Source organism: Salmo trutta, chromosome 20, assembly GCF_901001165.1.
Source record: "Salmo trutta chromosome 20, fSalTru1.1, whole genome shotgun sequence".
NCBI lineage: Eukaryota > Metazoa > Chordata > Actinopteri > Salmoniformes > Salmonidae > Salmo > Salmo trutta.
The window spans coordinates 23,782,582-23,797,661 of NC_042976.1; the positions used below are offsets into that span (position 1 = coordinate 23,782,582).

A 15,080-nucleotide genomic window follows, 5' to 3' on the forward strand; every position below is an offset into this window, starting at 1 on the left:
ATAACAGGTCTACCTGGGAGATTCGGTTAGTTAGCTGTGTTGATATAAATCATATTAGTCGTTGGTTGATTACATTAGTGCTGAGTAAATACTGGCCCAGGGCTTGACTACAGCCACCGGCAGGTGATATCAGCCTCTCACTAATTAATATCCTATTAACTCAAGGTGGTAAACAGTTCGCTAAGATTTATCTACATAAATACTGGTGTTATTAAAACCTTTCAAAATATATGGTGAACACTTTCTTATCAGGGATGTCAAACTGTACTGTGTAACGGCCAAGGTAGGGGGTAGGTTATGACGGCAAGAGGATTTCAAATAGGTGCAGGATTCATTGGAAAAAAGGAGCAGAGAGTAATCATCAATCATTAGAAGAAAGACACTTTAAGTGGCTTTAGTCGGCCCTGACTTGACATAGAATACCATACACACCTTGTCCCCTCCTCATCCCAAAAGCTGAAACCAACTGATTTAGATACCCTATGTGGCAGGAAGCCAGTGGAATATACTATCCCCATTTATAAACAAGTGGTGTCAGGTAGGCCTTAATAGCATGCTATCTCCCACATTTCTCTTACATTACCATGCTGGCACAAAATGACTCAATACAGGAATGTGGGCCTGAAAAATGACAACAAGTAAATATCAGTAAAGGAAAACAGGACAATAAACACTATTATGAGAATTACAAACTCTTCTCAAAAGTGAACTAACCCGTACCCACAGTGTGATGATTGAAACTCCTATGTTTATTTCAGCTCCATCAGTAACTGGACTGATGGATGTTTCCTACAGTCATATCACCTTCGTGTCGAGGGTGCATTTCCAGCAGGCAGTTTAGTGCTGTGAGCTCAAACTAATTCTGCCTCCTGATCTATTTCAATGCTTGGTTTGTTCTTAATAATGAAGAACATAATAGCCTTTCAGGCTAGTAAGGCTTCCCAAATGTAAGCTAAAATTAAACAACAACATAATATCATGGCTGATTGAAATTAGCTGATTTATTTTGCATAATGAGTCAGCTGAAAGGGCACTTCATTCTCTCTCACACACACACACACAAAATAATTATCATAACATCCACAGAAACACATACACAAAGCTGACAACTTATTAGGCTACACATTGCTTTACATAGTAGGCTACATGTCACATCATTAATGTTGCGTTATGTGTGCGTTTGTACTTGTGTGTATGTTGTTATTTTTGTCCATGGAAATACCCCATTCATCTCAATGGGGTGTTATCACCCACAAATCTGTTCATACATAACATCTAAGTGAGCAGACGACCCTGTCCACACTAGTGTTGCACGGTATACTGTACCACGGTGTGATACCAACATTTTAGAATACCGTAGTACCGTTTCATATGTTACTACCAACATTTTAAAATACCGTAGTACCGTTTCATATGATACTACCAACATTTTAAAATACTGTAGTACCGTTTCATATGATATTACCAACATTTTAAAACACCGTAGTACCGTTTCATATGATACTACCAACATTTTAAAATACTGTAGTACCGTTTCATATGATACTACCAACATTTTTAAATACCGTAGTACCGTTTCATATGATACTACCAACATTTTTAAATACCGTAGTACCGTTTCATATGATACTACCAACATTTTTAAATACCGTAGTACCGTTTCATATGATACTACCAACATTTTAAAATACCGTAGTACCGTTTCATATCATACTACCAACATTTTTAATATACCGTAGTACCGTTTCATATGATACTACGAACATTTTAGAATACCGTAGTACCGTTTCATATGATACTACCAACATTTTAAAATACCGTAGTACTGTTTCATATGATACTACCAACATTTTAAAATACCGTAGTACCGTTTCATATGATACTACGAACATTTTAGAATACCGTAGTACCGTTTCATATGATACTATCAACATTTTAAAATACCGTAGTACCGTTTTCATATACTACCAACATTTTAAAAATACCGTAGTACTGTTTCATATACTACCAAGATTTTAGAATACCACAGTACCGTTTCATATGATACTACCAACATTTTAAAATACTGTAATACCATTTCATATGATACTACCAACATATTAGAATACCGTAGTACCGTTTCATATGATACTACCAACATTTTAAAATACCGTAGTACCGTTTCATATGATACTACCAACATTTTAAAATACCGTAGTACCGTTTCATATGATACTACCAACATCTTAAAATACCGTAGTACCGTTTCATATGATACTACCAACATTTTAAAATACCGTAGTACCGTTTCATATGATACTACCAACATTTTAGAATACTGTAGTACCGTTTCATATGATACTACCAACATTTTAAAATACCGTAGTACCGTTTTCATATGATACTACCAACATTTTAAAAAACCGTAGTACCGTTTCATATCATACTACCAACATTTTAATATACCGTAGTACTGTTTCATATGATACTACCAACATTTTAAAATACCGTAGTACCGTTTCATATGATACTACGAACATTTTAGAATACCGTAGTACCGTTTCATATGATACTACCAACATTTTAGAATACTGTAGTACCGTTTCATATGATACTACCAACATTTTAAAATACCGTAGTACCGTTTTCATATGATACTACCAACATTTTAAAATACCGTAGTACCGTTTCATATCATACTACCAACATTTTAATATACCGTAGTACCGTTTCATATCATACTACCAAAATTTTAGAATACCGTAGTACCGTTTTCATATGATACTACCAACATCTTAAAATACCGTAGTACCGTTTCATATGATACTACCAACATTTTAAAATACCGTAGTACCGTTTCATATGATACTACCAACATTTTAGAATACTGTAGTACCGTTTCATATGATACTACCAACATTTTAAAATACCGTAGTACCGTTTTCATATGATACTACCAACATTTTAAAAAACCGTAGTACCGTTTCATATCATACTACCAACATTTTAATATACCGTAGTACTGTTTCATATGATACTACCAACATTTTAGAATACTGTAGTACCGTTTCATATGATACTACCAACATTTTAGAATACTGTAGTACCGTTTCATATGATACTACCAACATTTTAGAATACTGTAGTACCGTTTCATATGATACTACCAACATTTTAAAATACCGTAGTACCGTTTTCATATGATACTACCAACATTTTAAAATACCGTAGTACCGTTTCATATCATACTACCAACATTTTAATATACCGTAGTACCGTTTCATATCATACTACCAACATTTTAGAATACCGTAGTACCGTTTTCATATGATACTACCAACATTTTAGAATACCATAGTACCGTTTCATATGATACTACCAACATTTTAAAATACCGTAGTACCGTTTCATATGATACTACCAACATTTTAAAATACTGTAGTACCATTTCATATGATACTACCAACATTTTTAAATACCGTAGTACCGTTTCATATGATACTACCAACATTTTAAAATACCGTAGTACTGTTTCATATGATACTACCAACATTTTAAAATACCGTAGTACCGTTTCATATGATACTACGAACATTTTAGAATACCGTAGTACCGTTTCATATGATACTACCAACATTTTAAAATACCGTAGTACCGTTTTCATATACTACCAACATTTTAAAATACCGTAGTACTGTTTCATATACTACCAAGATTTTAGAATACCATAGTACCGTTTCATATGATACTACCAACATTTTAAAATACTGTAATACCATTTCATATGATACTACCAACATTTTAGAATACCGTAGTACCGTTTCATATGATACTACCAACATTTTAAAATACCATAGTACCGTTTCATATGATACTACCAACATTTTAAAATACCGTAGTACCGTTTCATATGATACTACCAACATCTTAAAATACCGTAGTACCGTTTCATATGATACTACCAACATTTTAAAATACCGTAGTACCGTTTCATATCATACTACCAACATTTTAGAATACCGTAGTACCGTTTTCATATGATACTACCAACATTTTAGAATACCATAGTACCGTTTCATATGATACTACCAACATTTTAAAATACCGTAGTACCGTTTTCATATACTACCAACATTTTAAAATACCGTAGTACCGTTTCATATCATACTACCAACATTTTAAAATACCGTAGTACCGTTTCATATGATACTACCAACATTTTAGAATACCGTAGTACCGTTTCATATCATACTACCAACATTTTAAAATACCGTAGTACCGTTTCATATCATACTACCAACATTTTAAAATACTGTAATACCGTTTCATATGATACTACCAACATTTTAGAATACCGTAGTACCATTTCATATGATACTACCAACATTTTAAATACCGTAGTACCATTTTCATATACTACCAACATTTTAAAATACCGTAGTACCGTTTTCATATACTACCAACATTTTAAAATACCATAGTACCGTTTCATATGATACTACCAATATTTTAAAATACCGTAGTACCGTTTTCATATGATACTACCAATATTTTAAAATACCGTAGTACAGTTTCATATCATACTACCAACATTTTAATATACCGTAGTACCGTTTTATATCATACTACCAACATTTCAGAATACCGTAGTACCGTTTTCATATGATACTACCAACATTTTAAAATACCGTAGTACCGTTTTCATATACTACCAACATTTTAAAATACCGTAGTACCGTTTCATATCATACTACCAACATTTTAAAATACCGTAGTACCGTTTCATATGATACTACCAACATTTTAGAATACCGTAGTACCGTTTTCATATACTACCAACATTTTAAAATACCGTAGTACTGTTTCATATCATACTACCAACATTTTAAAATACCGTAGTACCGTTTTCATATACTACCAACATTTTAAAATACCGTAGTACCGTTTCATATCATACTACCAACATTTTAAAATACCGTAGTACCGTTTCATATGATACTACCAACATTTTAGAATACCGTAGTACCGTTTTCATATACTACCAACATTTTAAAATACCGTAGTACCGTTTCATATCATACTACCAACATTTTAGAATACCGTAGTACCGTTTCATATGATACTACCAACATTTTAAAATACCGTAGTACCGTTTCATATGATACTACCAACATTTTAAAATACCGTAGTACCGTTTCATATGATATTACCACATTATCAAGCCCTACCGATATAAAGAACCAGTTGTTTATAAGTTTAGTACATTTTTATTTCACCGGTCCAATAATATCCACGGCACTTTCATGTATTTATTTTTATTTCACCTTTATTTAAATTGGCACATATCAGGTGTGGCAGCTGTAAATCAGCCAACCGTATCCCACACAAGCCCTCACTCACCTGCTTCTCTCCATCTGCTCCTCATATTGCACATCTATTCCTCTGTCAGTTGTTAAATAGAATTTAGCCTTGATTGCAAGCGAGCATGGAGACCCTGATCAGTCTTCTGTTGTTACATTGGAGCAGTGCACATATTGAGCAAAGTTGATACATTGTATATAACTTCATCCCAGATATAACAAAGAGCACAGGTCAGTCTGCATATAGGCGTTTGCAAGTTCGCTGTCATGCAGCAGTGCCAAAAAGGAAAAACGTAGGTATGCTTGCAGCTTTACAGCCCAGACAAGGGCTTGTCTCTAGCTCAAACCTCAAAAAAATATCACTCCTATAACTGGAGCTACCTTTTTTTTCTTCCTGCACGATTTGGAGCGTATTTTATAGAATTTCACAAACCAAGTCATGGGCCGTTTTAAACTAATCCCAGCTGGCTATTTATTGTTTTGATAACAAACAACGTTCAGTCATGTTACCTAGCTAGCTAACAACCTGGTAACTGGACAGTTGGTTTATTGGTTTGATAACAAACAACGTTCAGTCATGTTACCTAGCTAGCTAACAACCTGGTAACTGGACAGTTGGTTTATTGGTTTGATAACAAACAACGTTCAGTCATGTTACCTAGCTAGCTAACAACCTGGTAACTGGACAGTTGGTTTATTGGTTTGATAACAAACAGCGTTCAGTCATGTTACCTAGCTAGCTAACAACCTGGTAACTGGACAGTTGGTTTATTGGTTTGATAACAAACAGCGTTCAGTCATGTTACCTAGCTAGCTAACAACCTGGTAACTGGACAGTTGGTTTATTGGTTTGATAACAAACAACGTTCAGTCATGTTACCTAGCTAGCTAACAACCTGGTAACTGGACAGTTGGTTTATTGGTTTGATAACAAACAACGTTCAGTCATGTTACCTAGCTAGCTAACAACCTGGTAACTGGACAGTTGGTTTATTGGTTTGATAACAAACAACGTTCAGTCATGTTACCTAGCTAGCTAACAACCTGGTAACTGGACAGTTGGTTTATTGGTTTGATAACAAACAACGTTCAGTCATGTTACCTAGCTAGCTAACAACCTGGTAACTGGACAGTTGGTTTATTGGTTTGATAACAAACAACGTTCAGTCATGTTACCTAGCTAGCTAACAACCTGGTAACTGGACAGTTGGTTTATTGGTTTGATAACAAACAACGTTCAGTCATGTTACCTAGCTAGCTAACAACCTGGTAACTGGACAGTTGGTTTATTGGTTTGATAACAAACAGCGTTCAGTCATGTTACCTAGCTAGCTAACAACCTGGTAACTGGACAGTTGGTTTATTGGTTTGATAACAAACAGCGTTCAGTCATGTTACCTAGCTAGCTAACAACCTGGTAACTGGACAGTTGGTTTATTGGTTTGATAACAAACAACGTTCAGTCATGTTACCTAGCTAGCTAACAACCTGGTAACTGGACAGTTGGTTTAGACACATCTGATTGGCACAGGAAAAGGGTCTGCTACTCATGAGACGTGCTTCAAAAGGTAGGATTCATATAGACATAACTATATGAACAAAAATATAAACGCAACATGTAAAGTGTAGGTCCCATGTTTCATGAGCTGGAATAAAAGATTGCAGAAATGTTCCATACACACAAAAAGCTTATTTCCCTCAAATGTTGTGCACAACTGTGTTTACATCCCTGTTAGTGAGGATGTATCCTTTGCCAAGATAAACAGGTGTGGAATATCAAGAAGCTGATTAAATAGCATAATCATTACACAGGTGCACCTTGTGTTGGGGACAATAAAAGGCCATGATAAAAATTTGCAGTTTTGTCACACAACACAATGCTACAGATTTCTCAAGTTTTGAGGGAGCATGCAATTGGCATACTGACTGTAGGTATGTCCACCAGAGCTGTTGCCAGAGAATTTAATGTACATTTTTCTACCATAAATCCGCCTCCAACGTCATTTTAGAGAATTTGGCAGTACGTCTAACTGGCCTCACAACCTCAGACCATGTGTAACCACACCAGCCCAGGACCTCCACATCCGGCCTCTTCACCTGCGGTATTGTCAGACCATCCACCAGGACAGCTGATGAAACTGTGGGTATGTACAAATTAAGAATTTCTGCACAAACTGTCAGAAACCGTCTCAGGGAAGCTCATCTGCGTGCTCATCGTCCTCACCAGGGTCTTGGCCTGACTGCAGTTTGGCATTGTAACAGACTTCAGTGGACAAATGCTCACTTTCCATGGCCACTGGCACGCTGGATGAATCCCAGTTTCAACTGTACTGGGCAGATGGCAGTGTGTATGGCGTTTTGCTGATGTCAACATTGTGAACAGAGAGCCCTATGGTAGCTGTGGGGTTATGGTATGGGCCAGCATAAACTACGGACAACGAACACAATTGCATTTTATCGATGGCAATTTGAATGCACAGAGATACCATGAAGAGATCCTAAGGCCCATTGTCCTGCAATTCATCTGCCTCCATCACCTCATGTTTCAGCAAGATAATGCACAGCGACCATGTCGTAAGGATCAATATACAATTCCTGGAAGCTGAAAATGTACTAGTTCTTCCATGGCCTGCATACTCACCAGACATGTCACCCATTGAGCATGTTTGGGATGCTCTGGATCAACGTATTCAGACCCCTTGACTGTTTCCACATTTTGTTACATTACAGTCTAATTCTAAAATGTATTAAATCAATTTTTTCCCTCGTCACTCTACATACAACACCCCATAATGACAAAGCGAAAACAGGTTTTTAGAAATGATTAACACATTTATTTATAAATAAAAACAGAAATACCTTATTTAAACAAGTATTCAGACCCTTTGCTATGAGATTCAAAATTGAGCTCAGGTGCATTCTGTTCCCATTGATCATCCTTGAGATGTTTCTACAACTTGATTGGAGTCCACCTGTGGTAAATTCAATTGATTGGACATTATTTGGAAAAACATAAACCTGTCTATATAATGTCCCACAGTTGACAGTGCATGTCAGAGCAAAAACCGAGCTCCAGAGTTCTTCTGTGGAGATGGGAGAACCTTCCAGAAGGACAACCATCTCTGGAATTGTCCGTAGAGCTCCGAAAAAGGATTATGTTGAGGCACAGATCTGGGGAAGGGTACTGAGAAATTTCTACAGCATTGAAGCTCCACAAGAACACAGTGGCCTTCAAAACTGCCAAACTGAGCAATTGGGGGAGAAGGGCCTTAATCAGGGAGGTGACCAAGAACCCGATTGTCACTCTGACAGAGCTCCAGAGTTCTTCTGTGGAGATGGGAGAACCTTCCAGAAGGACAACCATCTCTGCAGCACTCCACCAATCAGGGCTTTATGGTAGAGTGGCCAGACGGAAGCCACTCCTCAGTAAATGGCACATGACAGCCAGCTTGGAGTTTGCCAAAAGGCACCTAAAGGACTCTCAGACCATGAGAATCAAGATTCTCTGGTCTGATGAAACCAAGATTGAACTCTTTGGCCTGAATGCCAAGAGTCACGTCTGGAGGAAACCTGGCACCATCCCTACGGTGAAGCATGGTGGTGGCAGCATCATGCTGTGGGGATGTTTTTCAGAGGCAGGGAATGGGAGACTAGTCAGGATCGAGGGAAAGCTGAACGGAGCAAAATACAGAGAGATCCTTGATGAAAACCAGCACCAAAGCGCTGAAGACCTCAGACTGGGGTGACGGTTCACCTTCCAACAGGACAACGACCCTAAGCAAACAGCCAAGACAATGCAGGAGTGGCTTCAGGACAAGTCTCTGAATGTCCTTGAGTGGCCCAGCCAAAGCCCGGACTTGAACCCGATCGAACACCTCTGTAGAGACCTGAATATAGCTGTGCAGCGACGCTCCCCATCCAAACTGACAGAGCTTGAGAGGATCTGCAGAGAAGAATGGGAGAAACTCTCCAAATACAGGTGCCAAGCTTGTACTGTCATACCCAAGAAGACTCAAGGCTGTAATTGCTGCCAAAGGTGCTTCAACAAAGTACTGAGTAAAGGGTCTGAATACTTATGTAAATGTCATATTCCAGTTTATTATTTTTAATACATTTGCTTTTGCTTTGTCATTACAGGGTATTGTGTGTAGATTGATGAGGGGAAAAAACGATTGAATCCTTTTTGAATAAGGCTGTAATGCAACAAAATGTGGAAAAATTCAATGGGTCTGAATACTTTCCAAATGCACTGTATTTATGTTCAGTGTCTTTCACTTTCTGGTGCTCTTTACATTCTGTTGAGTGCCTAACATTTTTAAAGATGGGAGCAGTATGTGTATGTGTGGGAGAGAGAGTGTGTTTATGGGAGAGAGAGTGGTGTGTGTGTCACAGTATCTAACGAAGGTGGCGCCCCTCCTCGGTCGGGCGGCGCTCGCCGGTCGTCGTCGCCGGCCTATTAGCTGCCACCGATCGTTGTTTCTGTGTCTGTTGGTTTTGTCTGTCTATCCCGCACCTGTTTTGTGTTTGTCATTAGTGTGGGGTTATTTAATGTGTATTTTCAGTTGGGGTTCTTGTGCGGGATTGTTCATTTGTTCATGAAGGACCGTTGTATTGTATCCGATTAAGAAGTCATTATATTGCCGGGCTGCGCCCCGCGCGCTGTTTGTTTTTCAGTGCGCTTCTTTGTTTTTTTGTTTTTTTTGAGAAAAGTGTTTTCTCCTGGCGGACTTCGCCACACGCCCTGTGCCCAACGGCTATTACGACTGGTATTTCTTATTAAAACTCAGTTGCTCCGGCCCTCTGTCTCCTGCTCCTGATTTCACTTATCTACTGGTCCTAGACGCTCGTGACAGAATCCCGCACCAATAAAATGGAATCAGCAGGAGCAGAAGCGCCGTCCATGGCTGAACAGGTCTCTCAACACGCCAGCCTCCTCCACCGCCTAGGCTCGGCCATGGACCAGGTGTTGGCCCGGTTGGAGAATTGGGAGAGAGGTGCTTCCCCAGCTGGACCAGCTCCGGTCCCTCACCCTGCGCCCCTACACACACCCCCTGAAGCGGGCGCCGGTGGTATCCGGATTACTCCTCCCCGGGAGTTCGATGGGACGGCCGCTGGGTGCAAGGGGTTCTTGCTCCAATTGGAACTCTACCTGGCGACCGTCCGCCCCCCCCCCCTCCGACGAAGAGAGGGTGAGCGTCCTCGTCTCCTGTCTCACGGGTCGAGCCCTAGAATGGGCCAATGCGGTCTGGGATGGCCCAGACTCGGCTCGGGGCGACTACCCTGAGTTCACCCGCCGCTTCCGGGCGGTTTTCGATCATCCCCCGGAGGGCAGGGCGGCGGGTGAGCGGTTATTCCATTTGAGACAGGAGACGAGGAGCGCTCAGGATTTCGCCCTAGAATTCCGGACTCTCGCCGCTGGATCGGGGTGGAACGAGCGGGCCTTGATAGACCACTATAGTTGTAGCCTTCGCGAGGACGTCCGCCGGGAGCTGGCCTGTAGGGACAACGCCTCCACCCTCGACCAACTGGTGGACTTGTCCATTAGACTGGACAACCTGCTGGCTTCCCGGGGACGTTCCAGTCGGGGCCTGTTCGTTCCGCCTCCCAGCCCCCCCGCTCCATAGCCCATGGAGATAGGGGGGGCTGCGTCGAGGAGGACCGGAGGGGGGGGTCTCTCCTGCACCCGATGTGGACGCAGAGGACACACTGTGGACCGGTGCTGGAGTGGTCCCCCCGGGAGTTCGGAGGGCAGGCAGAGCACTACTTCGAAACCCCAGGTGAGTCCGCACCAGCCACACCCAGAGCCCCCTGTCGACCACATGTACACCTCGGTTTGTTTTCCAGATTTTTCCCCTCACTTCCAGTATAAGGCACTAGTCGATTCAGGTGCAGCTGGGAGTTTTATGGACCTTGGGTTAGCGAAGAGGTTAGGGATTCCCCTGGTTCAGCTGGACCACCCCTTCCCCGTGCACGCCTTAGATAGTCGACCGCTAGGGTCAGGCCAGGTAGGGGAGGTCACAGTGCCACTGGTGATGCAGACGTGGGGGGGTCATGAGGAGCGTATCAGCCTGTTCCTCATTGACTCCCCAGCGTTTCCGGTGGTACTGGGAATCCCCTGGCTGGCTACGCACAACCCTCAGATTTCGTGGAGACAGAGGGCTCTTACGGGGTGGTCGAGGGAGTGCTCAGGTAGGTGCATAGGAGTTTCCATCGGTGCGACTACGGTGGAGAGTCCAGACCAAGTCTCCACCGTGCACATTCCCTCAGAGTATGCCGATTTGGCTATCGCCTTCAGTAAGACGAAGGCGACTCTATTACCACCCCATCGACGAGGGGATTGTGCGATAAACCTCCAGGCCGACGCGGTTCTTCCTAGGAGTCACATGTATCCTCTGTCTCAGGAGGAGACAGTGGCTATGGATACATACGTCACTGAGTCCTTGAGACAGGGATACATTCGGCCCTCTAAATCCCCCGTCTCCTCGAGCTTCTTTTTCGTGAAAAAGAAGGAGGGAGGTCTGCGCCCGTGCATTGACTATAGAGGTCTAAATGCTATCACAGTGGGTTTCAGTTACCCGCTACCTCTCATTGCTACGGCAGTGGAGTCATTTCACGGGGCGCGCTTCTTCACGAAATTAGATCTCAGGAGCGCATATAACCTGGTGCGTATCCGAGATGGAGACGAGTGGAAAACCGCATTTAGTACCACATCGGGCCATTATGAGTACCTCGTCATGCCGTATGGGTTAAAGAACGCTCCCGCTGTCTTCCAATCCTTTGTGGACGAGGTCCTTCGGGACATGCTCGGGCAGGGTGTGGTGGTGTACATCGATGACATCCTGATTTGCTCCGCCACACGCGCCGAGCATGTGTCCCTGGTGCGTAAAGTGCTTGGGCGGCTGCTGGAGCATAACCTATACGTCAAGGCGGAGAAATGTGAGTTCTTCAAAAGAGCCGTCTCATTTCTAGGATATCGCATTTCCACCTCGGGGGTGGAGGTGGAGTGTGACCGCGTGACGGCTGTGCGTAATTGGCCAACCCCAACCACTGTGAAGGAGGTGCAGCGGTTCTTGGGGTTCGCTAATTATTATTGGAGGTTTATCCGGGGTTTTGGTCAGGTGGCGGCTCCCATTACCTCACTGTTGAAGGGGGGGCCGGTGCGGCTACGATGGTCAGCAGAGGCGAACAGAGCCTTCCTTCGTCTGAAGGTTCTGTTTACCAACGCACCTGTCCTGGCGCATCCGGACCCCTCTTTGCCATTCATAGTGGAGGTGGACGCGTCCGAGGCTGGGGTAGGAGCTGTGCTATCGCAGCGCTCGGGCGTTCCTCCGAAGCTCCGCCCATGTGCCTTCTTTTCTAAGAAGCTGAGCCCGGCGGAGCGCAACTATGATGTGGGGGACCGGGAGCTGTTAGCTGTGGTCAGGGCTTTGACGGTGTGGAGACATTGGCTTGAGGGGGCACATCACCCTTTTCTCATCTGGACCGACCACCGTAACCTGGGGTATATCCGGGCAGCGAGGAGGCTTAATCCCCGTCAGGCAAGGTGGGCCATGTTTTTTACGAGGTTTAACTTCACTCTCTCGTACATTTCAGGTTCCCGGAACCGGAAGGCTGACGCACTGTCGCGTCTCTACGACACCGAGGAGCGGACCATCGATCCTACTCCCATACTTCCCGCCTCCTGTCTGGTGGCGCCGGTGGTATGGGAGGTGGATGCGGACATCGAGCGGGCGGGTCGGTCAGAACCCACTCCACCGCAGTGTCCCGTGGGCCTGAAATACGTTCCGCTTGGTGTTCGCGATCGACTGATCCGATGGTCCCACACTCTACCCTCCTCGGGTCATCCTGGGGTGGAACGGACAGTGCGGGGCCTGAAGGGAAGGTACTGGTGGCCCACCTTGGCTGAAGATGTTCGGCGTTATGTCTCTTCCTGTTCGGTGTGCGCTCAGTGCAAGGCTCCTAGGCACCTGCCTCGAGGGAAATTACAGCCCCTCCCTGTTCCGCAACGACCTTGGTCTCACCTCTCGGTGGATTTCCTCACGGATCTCCCGCCGTCCCAGGGGAATACGGCGATCCTGGTCGTTGTGGACAGGTTCTCTAAGTCCTGCCGTCTGCTCCCTTTGCCCGGTCTTCCTACGGCCCTGCAGACCGCGGAGGCCCTGTTCACCCATGTCTTCCGGCACTATGGGGTGCCCGAGGACATCGTATCTGATCGGGGTCCCCAGTTCACGTCCAGGGTGTGGAGATCGTTTATGGAGAGGCTGGGGGTCTCGGTCAGCCTGACCTCGGGTTTCCACCCCGAGAGTAATGGGCAGGTAGAACGCATCAACCAGGAGGTGGGCAGGTTTCTGCGGTCATATTGCCAGGACCGGCCAGGGGAGTGGGCGCAGTTCGTGCCATGGGCCGAGATGGCCCAGAACTCTCAGCGCCACTCCTCTACCAACCTGTCACCCTTCCAGGTGGTCTTGGGATATCAGCCGGTCCTGGTGCCATGGCAACAGAGCCAGACGGAGGCTCCTGCGGTGGAGGCATGGGTGGAGCGCTCTCAGGAGACCTGGAATGGTGTCCAGGAGTGCCTAAGGAGAGCTGTTGAACGACACAAGAAGAGCGCTGACCGCCACCGCAGTGACGCCCCCGTATATAATCCGGGGGACAGAGTCTGGCTCTCGACGCGGAACCTGCCCCTCCGCCTGCCCTGCCGGAAGCTGGGTCCGCGGTTTGTGGGGCCGTTCAAAGTCCTGAGGAGGATAAACGAGGTGTGTTACAGGTTACAACTCCCTACATATTACCGCATTAACCCCTCGTTTCATGTGTCTCTCCTCAGGCCGGTGGTAGCTGGTCCACTACAGGACGATGAGGTGCTGGAGGTCCCCCCGCCCCCCCTGGACATCGGGGGGGTCCCGGCGTACACAGTCCGAACCATCCTGGACTCCCGACGTCGGGTAGGGGGCCTGCAGTACCTCGTGGACTGGGAGGGGTACGGTCCGGAGGAGAGGTGCTGGGTTCCGGCGGCGTACATTCTAGATCCACCGATGCTACAAGAATTCCACCGTCGGCGCCTCGCCCTCCGGGCCGTCCCCGAGGCCGGCGTCGGCGCGTCAGGGGAGGGGTACTGTCACAGTATCTAACGAAGGTGGCGCCCCTCCTCGGTCGGGCGGCGCTCGCCGGTCGTCGTCGCCGGCCTATTAGCTGCCACCGATCGTTGTTTCTGTGTCTGTTGGTTTTGTCTGTCTATCCCGCACCTGTTTTGTGTTTGTCATTAGTGGGGGGTTATTTAATGTGTATTTTCAGTTGGGGTTCTTGTGCGGGATTGTTCATTTGTTCATGAAGGACCGTTGTATTGTATCCGATTAAGAAGTCATTATATTGCCGGGCTGCGCCCCGCGCGCTGTTTGTTTTTCAGTGCGCTTCTTTGTTTTTTTTGAGAAAAGTGTTTTCTCCTGGCGGACTTCGCCACACGCCCTGTGCCCAACGGCTATTACGACTGGTATTTCTTATTAAAACTCAGTTGCTCCGGCCCTCTGTCTCCTGCTCCTGATTTCACTTATCTACTGGTCCTAGACGCTCGTGACAGTGTGTGTATGTTTGGGAGAGAGAGTGGTGTGTGTGTATGTTTGGGAGAGAGAGTGGTGTGTGTGTATGTTTGGGAGAGAAAGTGGTGTGTGTGTATGTTTGGGAGAGAGAGTGGTGTGTGTGTGTTTATGGGAGAGAGAGTGGTGTGTGTGTATGTTTGGGAGAGAG

At 44.6% G+C, this 15,080-nt stretch overlaps 1 protein-coding gene across 2 annotated transcripts in view; it reads right to left on the minus strand.

Annotated features, from left to right (window-relative positions):
• LOC115155738 (ephrin type-A receptor 6) overlaps positions 1 to 15,080 on the minus strand; it is a 198,636-nt gene that overhangs the window by 33,398 nt on the left and 150,158 nt on the right. The gene's annotated exons all lie outside the window — the stretch shown is intronic.